This window comes from Antechinus flavipes, chromosome 1 (genome assembly GCF_016432865.1).
Source record: "Antechinus flavipes isolate AdamAnt ecotype Samford, QLD, Australia chromosome 1, AdamAnt_v2, whole genome shotgun sequence".
NCBI classification, from domain to species: Eukaryota; Metazoa; Chordata; class Mammalia; order Dasyuromorphia; family Dasyuridae; genus Antechinus; species Antechinus flavipes.
This window is the reverse complement of record NC_067398.1, coordinates 502,907,837-502,921,739: the sequence shown is the minus strand read 5'-3', so window position 1 is coordinate 502,921,739 and position 13,903 is coordinate 502,907,837. Positions and strand designations below refer to the sequence as shown.

Sequence of the window (13,903 nt, the reverse complement as noted above, 5' to 3'; positions counted from 1 at the left end):
CTTCAATACCCTATTACAATTACATCACTATACTATACTATGTGTGAACTAGAGAACTATTACATCATCATACTAAGTACTAAGTATATATAAATTAGAGAACCATCATCTCATCCATCACACTGAGTTAACACCTTGTTGTAAGTATTCTTGTTTCAAGTATACTTCTCCAGAGTTCCAGCCTTCTACAATGAACCAAATATTTGTCTCAATAAGGAAAGTTGCTTGTTCTAATAGATTTTTATGTATTTCTTCAACTTTTTCCCAAACCACATACCATGTAACCAACAGTCCTTTAAAATACTTTCATAAAAATCGGATCACAAAATAAATAAGAAAGAAGGAAAGGAGATAAATAGAATCCTAGAAAAGTTAGGGATTGTAATGTTCTCTCTAAAATATAATGTTCTTTTGTTGGGTTTCCTTGGAGGTCTCTGGAAGTAGCCTTCCTTTCAGTTCAGTAATCACCACAAGTACAGCCAGGTGTTAAAGTCCAAATCCTTTATTGTCTTCAAAGTTTTGTCTCCTTTCCTGGAGCCCGGCTGGCATTCTTAGAGGCCTATCTCTCTCGTTGGTTCCAAGAGCTTGAGCTCCTGCCTACTTCTCTGCCCTCTGAATCTCTCCAAATCCAAAGGTTTGTTCTTCAGCCTCCAGTCACCACAAAAGTGGACGATGGAATGAATTTGTCTCAGCCTCCAAGAGCTTCTAGTGCACTTGTCCTTTTTGGCCCTGAGAGCTTCTAGCTTATATGCCCCACACTGAGTATACACCAATCATTATATCACTAGGAAACCATTATTTGTTGTAGGATTAAATCAATGCTAAACTAGATTTAACCATTGTCTCCTCAATTCCACTTAGTTCCTTGTTTCAAGTTCTGGCCCATAACATCTCCTTGTAGGATTAAATCAATCATACTGAACCATGCTAAATTAGATAACTATTGTCTCTATCAATTCCACTGACTTAGTACTTTGTAAAAATCCTTTGTTTTAAGTTCAGATTTCTGGCCCATAACAAGGAATGATAAACCTTTGGAAAAATTTGAATGGAGACAGAAAGGAATATGCTTTTTTCTTGGAATACTTGTTTCATGGAACCTATGCAATAAGTAAGCATATATTAGGGCATAAAAACCTCAAAATTAAATGCAGAAAGGCCAAAATAATAAATGCATTGTTTTCAGATCATGATGCAATAAAAATACATGCAATAAAAGACCAGTGAAAATAGACAAAAATTAATTAGAAACTAAATCATCTAATGCTAAAGAATGAGTGAGTGAAACAACGAATCATAGTCACAATCAATAATTTCATCCAAAAGGATGACAATAATGAGACAACATACCAAAATTTGTGGGATGCAGCCAAAGCAGTTATTAGGGGAAACTTTATATCTCTGTAAAATAGAGAAAGAGAACATCAATAATTTGGTCTTGCAACTAAAAAAGCTAGAAAAAGGAACAAATTAAAAGCCCTCAATTAAATACCAAATTTAAAATTCTGAAAACAAAAAGAAAGATTAATAAAATTAAAAGTAAAAATTAATAAATTGAATTAATAAATTAAAATGAGTTGGTTTTATGATAAAAACAGCAAAATAAACAGTTAATTTGATTTAAAAAAGGAAAGAAAAAAATCAAATTGTTTGGTATCAAAAATGAAAAGGCTGAACTCTCCACCAATGACAAGGAAATTAGAGCAATAATTGCCCAATTATACATCAATAAATTTGAAAATCTAAGTGAAATGGAGGAATACCTACAAAAATATAGATTGCCCAGATTAACAGAAGAAGAAATAAATTACTTAAATATTCCCATTTTAGAAAAAGAATTAGAACAAGTTATTAATAAACTCCCTAAGAAAAAATCTCCAGGGCCAGATAGATTTATATGTGAATTTTACCAAACATTCAAAGAACAATTAAGTCCAATACTATGCAAACTATTTGAAAAAAATAGGGAAAGAAGGAGTTCTACTCAAATTTCTTTCATGATACAGATATGGTGCTGACACCTTAACTAGTTAGTATGAAAAGTGAGAAAGAAAATTATAGACCAATTTCCCTAATCAATATTGATTAAAAATCTTAAATAAAATATTAGCAAAGAAATTACAGAAAATCATCCCCAGGATAATACACCATAAACAAGTAGGAATTATATCTATTATATAGGGCTGGTTCAATGTTAGGAAAACAATTAGCATAACTGACTGTATCAATAACCAAACTAACAAAAATCATATGATTATCTCAATAGATGCAGAAAAGACATTTGATAAAATCCAACACTCATTTCTATTAAAACACTAAAGAGTGTAGGAAGAAATGATATATTCCTTAAAATGATATGTTGTATCTATTTAAAATCATCTGCAAGCATCATATGTAATGGGGACAAACTAGAACTATTCCCAATAAGATCAGAGGTGAAACAAGGTTCCCCATTATCACCATTACTATACAATATTGTATTAGAAATGTTAGCTTTGACAAGAAAAGAAGAAAAAAAGATTAAAGGAATTAGAGTAGGTAATAAAAAAAAATTATCACTCTTTGCAAATGATAAGATGATATACTCAGAGAACCCTAGAGAATCAACTAGAACACTACTAGAAATAATTCACAACTTTAGCAAAGTTGCAGGATACGAAATAAACCCACACAGATCATCAGCATTTCTATATATTACCCACAGAGCACAACAGCAAGAGATACAAAGAGCAATTCCATTTAAAATAAGTGACAATAATTTAAACTATTTGGGAATCTATCTGCAAAGGTAGTCATGAACTGTATGAACACAACTAAAAAGCACTTTCCCCACAAATAAAGTCAGATGTAATCAATCAGAAAAATATCAAATGCTCATTGGTAGGCTGAGTAAATATAATAAAAATGACAATACTACCTAAATTAATCTACTTATTTAATGCCATACCAAACTCCCATGAAAGTAATTTACAGATCTACCAAAAAAAAAAAAAATAAAGTTCTTCTGGAAGAACAAAAGGTCTAGAATCTTAAGGGAATTAATGAAAAACAAAAAGCAAATGAAGGTAGCCTGGCTGTGCTAGACCTAAAACTATATTATAAAGCAGCAGTCATCAAAAATCATTTAGTACTAGCTAAGAAATGGAGTAGTCATCACTGGAATAGGTTAGGTTCGTAGGACAAAAGAGTCAATGATTATAGTAAGCTAGTATTTGACATCCCAACTTTTAGTATAAGAACTCACTATTTGACAAAAACTTTTGGGAAAGTTGGAAACTAGTATGGCATAAACTAGGGATTGACCCACATCTAACACTGTATATATACCAAGATAAGGTTCAAATGGGTTCATGATTTAGACATAAAGAGTGATATTATAAGCAAATTAGAAGAGCAAAGGACAGTTTCCCTCTCAGATCTGTGAAGAAGGATGGAATTTGTGGCCAAAGGAGAAATTCAATACAAAATAAATAATTTTTATCATATTAAGTTAAAAAGTTTTTGTACCAACAAAACTAATGCAGACAGGATTAGAAGGAAAGGAATAACTTGTGAAAACATTTTTATATTCAAGAGTTCTGATAAAGGCCTCATTTCTAAAATATGTAGAGAATTGGCTCAAATTTATAATAGGTCAAGCCATTCTCCAATTAATATATGGTCAAAATTATGAACAGACTATTTTCAGATGAAGAAATTGAAATTATTTCTAGTCATATGAAAAGGTGCTCCAAATCATTATTGATAAGATAAATGCAAATTAAAATAACTTTAAGATACCACTACACATCTCTCAGATTGGCTAAGATAACAAGAAAAGATAATTATGAATGTTGGAGGGAATGTGGAAAAACTGGGACACTGATACATTGTTGGTGGAGTTGTAACTGTTCCAACCATTCTAGAGAGCAATTTGGAATTATGTCCACAGGGTTATCAAACTGTGCATACCCTTTCATCCAGCAGTGTTTCTACTGCGATCCCAAAGTGATCATAAAGGAGGGAAAGGGACCTTTGGCAGCCCTTTTTGTAGTGGCAGATGCCCATCAGTTGGAGAATGGCTGAATAAATTGTGGTATATGAATGTGATGAATTATTATTGTTCTGTAAGAAACAATCAGCAGGATGAATACAGAGAGTCCTGGGAAGACTGACATGAACTGATGCTGAGTGAAATGAGCAGGACCAACAGATCATTGTACATGGCAAGAAGAAGACTATACAATGATCAATTATGATGGATGTGGCTCTCTTCAACAATGAAATGATTCAAGCTAGTTCCAATGGTCTTGTGATGAAGAGAACCATCTGCACCCAGAGAGAGGATTATGGGAATGTGGATCACAACATAGAATTTTCATTCTTTTTGTTGTTGTTTGCCTGCACTTTATTTTTTTTTCTTATTTTTCTACCTTTTTGATCTGATTTTTCTTTTCAGGAAGATAATTGTATAAATATGTATGCATACATTGGATTTAACATATATTTTTACCACGTTTAGCATATATTGGATTACTTGTCATCTAGGGAGAGGGAGTTGGGAAGAAGGGGTGTAATTGGAATACAAGGTTTTGCAAGGGTCAATGGTGAAAAATTATCCATACATATTTTTTTTTCTTGCTGAGGCAATTGGAATTAAGTGACTTGCCTAGAGTCACACAGCTAGGAAATGTTAAGTGTCTGAGACCAGACCAGAGTTCAGGTCCTCCTGACTTCAGGGCTGATGCTCTATCTACCACGACACCTAACTGCCTTCATTTTGAAAATAAAAAGCTTTAATTAAAAATATTTAATACTATAAGCAAAATAAAATAAACCATTTTCATAGTCATTCATAGGTATCAGATTAACTTATTTGCTGATGCAAAAGTTTCTACTGTTTCAAAGTTTTTATTTTAAGAGTCTAGGATTGTTAACTTTTGTAAAGAGACTTTCTCTTCCAAGTTAATAGCTTAAAGATATTTACTGTTGGTCCTGCTAGTGTTTTCTATGATATAAAATTTGTAAAGCATTTAGCATAGTATCTGGCACATAGCAAGTGCTTAATAAAACTTATTTTCTTCTCTTCACCTTCTGACTTCAAGGCATGCATTAACAATACCTGTAAATACCTGTAAGAAAGTAAAAATGGCAATAGTGAAGCTGCCTGTTTAAGGACAGCAGCTTTCTCCTATCTCAGAAAGAGTATGCCAGGTTAAGTCAGATGTAAAAGTTTGATAGACAGGTTCACTTGGCAGCTCCTTCATCACCTAAGAAGAGGGCTTTAATGCCACGAAAGAATCCACAGACAGGTGATATCTTTTCTTGGTTCCTCTAGCAAAATAGGATAAGGGGGCTGTCTCCAAAGCCTAAAGTTCCAAGATGCCCTTTACACCAATCATTCCCTATGTGGTAAGTTTCTGCTTTGGCTTTCCCAATTTCTTCAATAGTTAATAAATTAAATTGGAGCTTGCATTTACTCCAAGCAATAGAGTTTCTCAAGAAGAAGAACAGTCTTTATTAGCACATATGAAAACAGACTCTTCAAACAGATAATGGCAATGAGGAGAAAAACTCTTTAGGTCTTAGGAGTTATGTTTGAAAATGACAAACTTAGCATTTTTCTAATCCTTCTAAATTTGGTCTTTTTTTCTCAGTTATTTTCATATTCTGCTTTAGGAATAAGGGAGGCAGAAAAGCCCAATTTATTTTGTATAGCATAATTAAGAAAGTAGAATTGTGGAAACAAATGATCAGTTTTCCATTTTTCCTGTAGTTGAAATAGTTGTAATCATCATTTACACTCTGAAAATATAGAAAGCAAAAGGGGGAAATGAAGTTATGGGCATATTGGATATTTTAAATCCCAAAAGTTTTGTTACTGGGCACACATGCATAATAAAAGCAAGAAATTAAAGAGAATATCAGAGTAAAGGTAAATGAATCAATGAGACTTGAGTTTCTTTTTTCTTGAATTTTGTCTGTTTCATTTGCATAAGAAACCAAAGAATTTTGTGAGGATGAGGATTTCAGGAAAAATCAGGGAGACTCAGGCCCAGACATTCCTTATCATTTTTTTTATTATAACCAATAAAAATGGTTCCCCTATTTTTAAAAATCAGTTTAAGAAATCCATAAAAAATTAAGTGACAGTTACACAGAATTTCTTTTTTTCTTTTTCTTTTTTTTGCTGAGGCAATTTGGTTTAAGTGACTTGCCCAAGGTCACACAGCTATGAAGTATTAAGTGTCTGAGATCAAATTTGAACTCAGGTCCTCCTGGCTTCAGAATAGTACTCTATCCATTACACCAACTATCTGCCCCTGATTGCACAGAATTTCAAATTGTAAATTATAGAGTGGGGTAACCATTATTCAAAACCAGAAACATGGGATTAGGACCAATAAAATTCTTTTTGGAGAGAAAAATTGCCCATAGCTGACACTGGGAACGAATAGATTCTCCCTTAGAGAGCAAAAGCAGTTGAAGATTTTTCCTACTCTGATGTTGGGTGTGTAAATGCCTCCTTCTCTTACTAAAAGAGATAAAACTGAAGCTCCTGAATTCTCAGGTAAATGAGAGAAAAGTGTCCACTATTTTATTTAGCACAAATGCATGATTATAGCACTAGAAGATACAGATAGCCCTGCAGGGTCAAGTGGAATAATTTATTTTTTTTCTGCAAATATACCCAAGTCAAATGTGTTTCTTTCATCTCTGCTATGTACATATGTACATATTTACAATAGATTTCCATTCATGTATATATTTTCACAAAAATTTCCTAAATATTTCCTTCCCACCAATCCCATTTTTAAACAGGTCTCCACTATTATCATGACTCCAGGAAACCTTATCACTGGAAAATTCATAATCATGCAATATTTTATCAGCTTGCTTCTCAAACCTCATCAGTACCCTCAGTGCGCTTTACTTCTGATCTTCTGATTTGAAGTTGGAGCAAAGCACTCCTAAAATTCCCATTTAAATAGTGCTCCAAGGCTGTATCATTTCCCACTGATTGCACTTCTTGAACTAGACTCTACTTGTAGGTACCTTCTTTCACTACTCCTTTTTATCTTGATGTTATATTTTGTCTTCCCCCTTCATAGTGTTCAAAGAGGACAGTATTTCTTTTTCTCTTGTATCCACAATTTCTTTTGTATCCCCAGTTCCTACCACGTAGTAGGTGCTTAATAATTATTTTACAGCTCACTTCTTCCCACTGATGAGAAATATTTTTTGTTGAAAAATATGTTCCAGGTTTATAATAGAAATGTTCTATTATTATTTTTATTACTGTGTTGTTTTATTCAATGAGTTTTTACTTAATTGCATCATCTAGCTGAGTTGGAAAAGTTAGCACTTGCAAGGAGCTTATAAGTTATGATTTTCCTCTGAAATTATGGACATGATTTTCCTCTGAAATTATAGACATATAGTTACAATGTCATATCAACTTCATATCACATTGGCAAAAGAAAGCCAACAATTCTGAAATAATGAAGAATATTTTTTCTGAATAAACAAAAAAATCTGTTTTATGAAATGCAAACATGCAGAGTAAGAGTTTCAGAAAACCAATCTGTGATTACAATTTACAATGTTCACATCATTATTATAATTATAATAATAATATTTAAGTGGGAAATTAAATATCTCATTGTATACCATGGTAGGAAAAGCAAAAGATCTAATTAAGATTTTTGAAAAAAAGCTAAATATGAGAAAATATTTTTATAAACCAATTTTAAAACATGATATTTAGGTCTTTATTGCAAATATTTCAAGTATGAAGCCCCCTTTTCTCTCAAAAATGTTGCAAACTACTACTTCCCAGTATGACTAGATGTATACTCCCTTCTCTTAAGTATGCAAAATTGAGTATAGGGAGAAAGAAAGGCTTTCAAGTAGAAATTTATTTTTGCTATTATAAATGTAAAAAAAAACTGCTGTTTTTGAAGTCATATTCTTTAAAACTTTTAAATAATTAATTAAGCATCTGCTAGGTTTGATTTTGATTTGGTTTTTCATTGTAGCAAAAAGGAAAAGAATATGAATTTGGAGTCAGAGCACCCTGATTGGGACAGTTAAATAAATATTTTGTAAGTACCTCATTATTGCATTGTCCAAGTTATTTAGAAGGACCAAATGACCTTTCAGTTGAGCATGTATCTCCTTAGTTCTTCAGTTTCAGGATCTTCCTGATACTGGTGTTCTTCTCCTTCTGAAAAGTATGTGTTCGCCAAAATCAATTCTTTCTGGGTGTCTGGCACCTAATTCAGTAATTGAGGGACTTTGAATTTATGAAGCAGCTGACTAGGTCAAACTCATGTGATGGACAAATTACATTGCTAATAAAAGCACAAGTTTAAGGAGCTTAGATTTTTAAAATAGAGACATACCCTAAGCTAGCATTCTTTCCCATGAATAGCCTAGATAATAGCAGTGAACAGTAACTCAAGACTAATGGAATGAAGAAGTCAGCTATGAAGGGATATTTGAGAGCTAGCTCCCATAAACTAGGGAGAGCCAAACTATTAAATTTTCAGTAAGACACCTTATATAGCTCAGAAATCAGCAAACACTACATATCATGACAAGATGTATTCTTTTGTAGGTTACCTAGCCTTAAGGGAATGATAGAGAAAATATTAATAATGTGGATTAAACTGAAAAGTGTGTTACAAATATGGTTTTTCCTTTTGCAGAGTCAGGATATGGCTACTTGAAAGTGTCAGCTACATCACAGAATGTGTGTGACTTTAAGGGAAGGTGGTAAAAAGAAAGAAGATTGGAAATCTAAGGAAGGATCAGGTAATGGGGTGTTTTAAAAGCCAAATAATGGACTTTTCATTTGATCCTGGAGCAGTAGGGAGTAACTAGTATTGATAACTTGAATGAGAGGAGGGAGATCATCATATTATACTTTAGGAAGATCAATTTGACAACTGAATGGAGAATAGAGTGAAGTGGGGAGAAACTTGAGACAAGACATCAACTAGCAAGCTACTAGAATAGGCAGGTATGAAGTTATAAGGGCCTAAATCAGGCTGGTGGAACTATGAGAGGAAAGAAAAGAAAATATATGTTGTGAAAGTAGAAACAAGTATCCTCAAGCTTTAGAAATGTGCTGGGTAAGATTTCTGCCAGTTTCTTTATGGGCAATACACCCTCTTGTGTCTTTTAAATCTTCACTTTTAAAAAATTTTGCCACATCAGAGGAGTTTAATGGCATTCAAAACCACTTTTTCAGTTGAAATCTTGACTAGAGAGGGATTGATTTCAACCTGAAGTAAATGGTCAATGGCTTCAGCATTTGTTGATGATGATCTCAACACAAGGGAATTGTACTGCTCACCTCATCAGGATCATGTTTTTATCAATTATCAGCATGGCTCCATCAGCATTGAGTAGTTGAGATGAATCAAAGGTCTTGGCCCATAAACAGTATTTGGGACATCAAAAAAAATTATGTTTTGTTTGTTACTGAGCTTAAAAGAGAATTTTTTTTCTTAATGAGGTAAAATCCTTCATATCTCTGTCCTTTGATTATATTTTACTTTTGATGTGGTTAAATACTGCCTTTTGAAAAGTCCATGAACTTATGAAAAAGCGTTCCAAATCATTATTGATCAGAGAAATGTAAATGAAGACAACTCTGAGATACTACTATACACCTTTCAGATTGGCTAAGAGGAAAAGATAATGACAAATGTTGGAGGGAATGTGGGGAAACTGGAACACTGATATATTGCTGGTGGAACTATGAACACATCCAGCCATTCTGGAAAGCAATTTGAAACTATATTCAAAAAGTTATCAAACTGTGCATATCCTTTGATCCAGCGGTGCTACTACTGGGCTTGTATCCCAAAGAGATACTAAAGAAGGGAAAGGGACCTGTATGTGCCAAAATGTTTGTGGCAGCCCTTTTTGTGATGACCAAAAACTGAAAAATGAATGGATGCCCATCAATTGGAGAATGGCTGGGTAAATTGTGCTATATGAATGTTATGGAATATTCTTATTCTGTAAGAAGTGACCAGCAGGATGAATACAGAGAGGCTTAGAGAGACTTACATGAACTGATGCTGAGTGAAATGAGCAGAACCAGGAGATCATTATACACTTCAACAACAACACTATATGATGATCAATTCTGATGGACGTGGATATTTTCAACAAAGAGAAGTCCTAATTCAGTTCTAATTGATCAGTGTTGGACAGAATCAGCTACACCCAGAGAAGGAACACTGGGAAATGACTACTTGCATTTTTGTTTATCTTCCCAGGTTATTTATACTTTCTGAACCCAATTTTTCTTGTGCAACAAGAGAACTGTACTGATCTGCACACATATATTGTATCTAGGATATACTTTAACATGTTTAACATGTATAAGACTGCTTGCCATCTAGGGGAGGAGGTGGAAGGAGGGAAGGGAAAAGTCAGAACAGAAGTGAGTGCAAGGGACAGTGTTGTAAAAATTACCCATGCATATGTTCTATCAACAAAAAGCTATAATTAAAAAAAAAAAAACATGAACTATTCTGCTTATAGATCCTATAAAGTTCTCATTTTTCCTTTAGCAGCTTCTGAACTTCCCATCATTTTCATCAAACCAATCCTGTTATATGCAAGTTTTCTGCTGCAGATGAATAAATGCAGTACTGTACCTCAAAACTCTGAAAACTGCCTACTCCTTTTCTGTGCTACAGTTAGCAACACTGTTTTGGCTCAGTTTTCCCCTCAAGTCAGTAATAACCATTTGCAAAGAGAAACATTCTAATCTATTGATGTTGAGTTTTCTGATTATACCTTGAGGCTACTGCTTTTGTTGAACGTGCTTGGAAAGGCTGAACTCGGCACCACATATTGCCTCTGTCAAGAACATAAAAAGTGCTTAATAAGTGCTTGTTGACTTGATGGTGGGTATGAACAAGAGGAGATGAAAGAAAACTTGGCCATTGTGATAGAATGAATTAATGTTTTATGATTCCTTCAAAAATATTTGACCTTATAATGCTGTTATTGTATAAATTGCTTTCTTGGTTTTGCTTACTTCTCTCTGTATCAGTTCATACAACTATTCCCAGGTTTCTTTGATACAGTTATTTTCATCATTCCCTCACGTTCCTTCACATTTATTTACCATAATTTGTTTTTATTGATGTTCACTTGTTTCTGTCTTATCCAATGCTTTGTCTATGTGGGGTTTTCTTGGCAAAGATACTGAAGTGGTTTGTCATTTTCTTCTTCATTTTACAGATGAAGAAATTGAGGCAAAAAGTTAAGTGATTTACTCAGATGAACACAGCCAGTAAGTATCTTTGGCCAGATTTGAACTTATGAAGATGAGTCTTCCTGACTTTTAAGGCTGATATCCTACTGTGGCACCTAGCTACTGATAGTTTATCCACCCATTCTCTAATTGATAAGTGTCCCCTTAGTTTATAATTCTTTTCCTTAAGACTCTGATTACCAGCAGTAATTCTAGAGAATCAATGATGCATCATGTTACCTCCCTATTGAAAGAGAGATAATGGACTGAAAGTGCAGTCCGTTGTTTGGAGACATACATTGTTTGGACATAACAAATATAAAAAATTGGTTTTGCATCACTATACCTCTTTGTTATAAGATTTTTAGGTTTTATTTTATTTTTTCAATATGTACTGGGGAGTTGGGAGATGGAAGAGAAATAGTTTTTTTAATTGAACAAAATAAGTTAATGTAATTAAGCTTGCAAAAGTTTGAGTTAAATATAATATATTACAACTTTGATTTTTGGGAAGTTTTGGAAGACATTTTTATTTTATTGTTTTTGCTTTCCTACTTTCTCAATAGCAAATTCCTCTCTTTAAAATCTGGTAACATAAAATGATTTCCTATAATTTAGTAGCATAGACTTAAATAGTCCAGAAAAAATATTTTTAAACATTTATGTCAATTTAAGACTTTCTTAGGACTAAATTTTCAGTCAAGTGTGAAAGACGATGGGGGGAAAACAAAGGGTAGCATTATTCTGTTCAAGTGGGGAAATGCCTTTTTTTCATTATCATTTTTTTTTTGTTCACACTAGAGTGCCTTGACTACATAAAGATAAGGTTGAATACCTTTAGCTTATTGCAATAATTTGTAATCATTTACAAAGTTGCTGAGTAATAATTTTATTATTGTTGTTGGGAGATGAGATCATTAGGATACACAATAACTGACAACTGTTCCTCCCTTATAGCCCAAGAGAATAAAAACATCAATCAGATCTTAATTGGTAATTCTATAGCATTATATTAGATATAGCATATTATTGTTCAAAGTCACTTTTTAAAAATTTTTACCAATTGCAGTCATGAAAAGATTATTGTTTTTTTACAGGATGTGTCTTTTTCAGTTCTCTAGAACTCTGAAAATCATAAAATTAAAGAATCTTAGAGTTGAAAGGGACTGACTTCAACTCATAGAGACAAACCTGTAACTGAGCAAGGATCTTCTCTATAACATCTTTCCAAAAGAATCATCCATCTCTTTATTTGAGAACCTTATTTAAGCTGCTCATACATTTAATAAACTTATTGCTTCTGAAGCATTTTAATGACACTCTTTTTTCTCTTGGATTTAGAGATAGATTTGTCCTATTTATTACTCAATAAAACCAAGGGCTCTAAAACTGCCTTCTTAATACAGATTATATTTTTAAGTAGAATATATCTTTTATTTATGTTTTTCAAAAGCTGATTGGACTGAGTTGTTTCTATAATGTGAAGATGATTATCTATAAGCATGTAATCCAATTGAAAAAACCAGTAGCTGTGGCCTAAGAGTAAGGAAAACTGAGACTTAACTTATTTGCTAATCTCTGAAATATTGAACATATCTTCTAGATTGTCTTCGCTTTCTTCATTTCTAAAATGGATATAGGGATGACCTTAGATGATATATTTCCATTGATAAAGTGAATTTTATGTGTGTATGTACATATACACACACATATATACACATGCTATGTAAACAAGATATTTAATACATTGTGTAGCAAGTGGACACCTAACAAAATTGGATTATAGATGTAGGTATGGACACGGACTGAAGGTGCCTCAAAGGATCCAGCTTGACTTAAGATATACACAGGATTCTTTGTATTAGACTTTTCCTCTGGGAAAGAACCAACAATATTGCTTTTCCTTGTATTATAAGCATATCTGGCCCACACACACCTATATGATTATTTGATTTGACCAACAACACTAATCAAAAAGGAGTCTAATCCATTGCGTGAGTAGTTATAGCCTGGGGAAGAAATTGTTTTCTCATAAAAATTTAACTTAAGTAGCATGTATTTGTTCACTGTATTTTTTTTTGAGCAATGACAAAGAAATATTCCTATTTTATAACATTTCAATGAACTTAATATAAATGTTGATAATAATTTTCTTTAGCAATAAAGTCAATGGAAGCAGATCCAAATACGAAAATCCTATGACAATGTGACCTTCAAAATGAAAAATAAACTACTTACAGAGGTGAGAGTTTTTCCCCTTTCATCCCTGCCAAATTTTTCCAAAAATATCATTGGTGGCCTGAATAATTAGTCACCATCAGTTTCACCAGTAATGATTTAAACTGGATATTATAGTATGTTGACGGGCCTCACATTGATTAGTAAGTCAGCAATTCAGTGATAAAAGATGTTGGAACCTCTCTCTCCCTTTTGCTGATTCGTCACAAGAGAAACAGGTCCCAAGCAACAGTATGAAATTGAAAATGAAGTATGCCCTAGAAGCATCAGAACAATAGTAGACATTGCTTATTTTTTATATATAATTGGAAATAAATGAATGGAGCTGAGTCCAACATCCTCTGCTGGCCAAAAGACTATAATGGTCCAGAATGGTTATGACCCTAAGCTTAAATATTTATC

The 13,903-nt window shown here is 33.1% G+C and overlaps 1 long non-coding RNA gene across 1 annotated transcript in view; it reads left to right on the top strand.

The window, feature by feature from the left end:
• LOC127543998 (uncharacterized) overlaps window positions 1–13,505 on the top strand; it is a 305,773-nt gene extending 292,268 nt beyond the window's left edge. Inside the window, exons 4-6 of the long non-coding RNA XR_007949356.1 lie at window positions 8,691–8,796; window positions 11,251–11,302; window positions 13,422–13,505. This is a non-coding gene — a long non-coding RNA (uncharacterized LOC127543998). The remainder of the gene's footprint in view (window positions 1–8,690; window positions 8,797–11,250; window positions 11,303–13,421) is intronic.
• The last annotated feature ends 398 nt before the right edge of the window (window positions 13,506–13,903 follow it).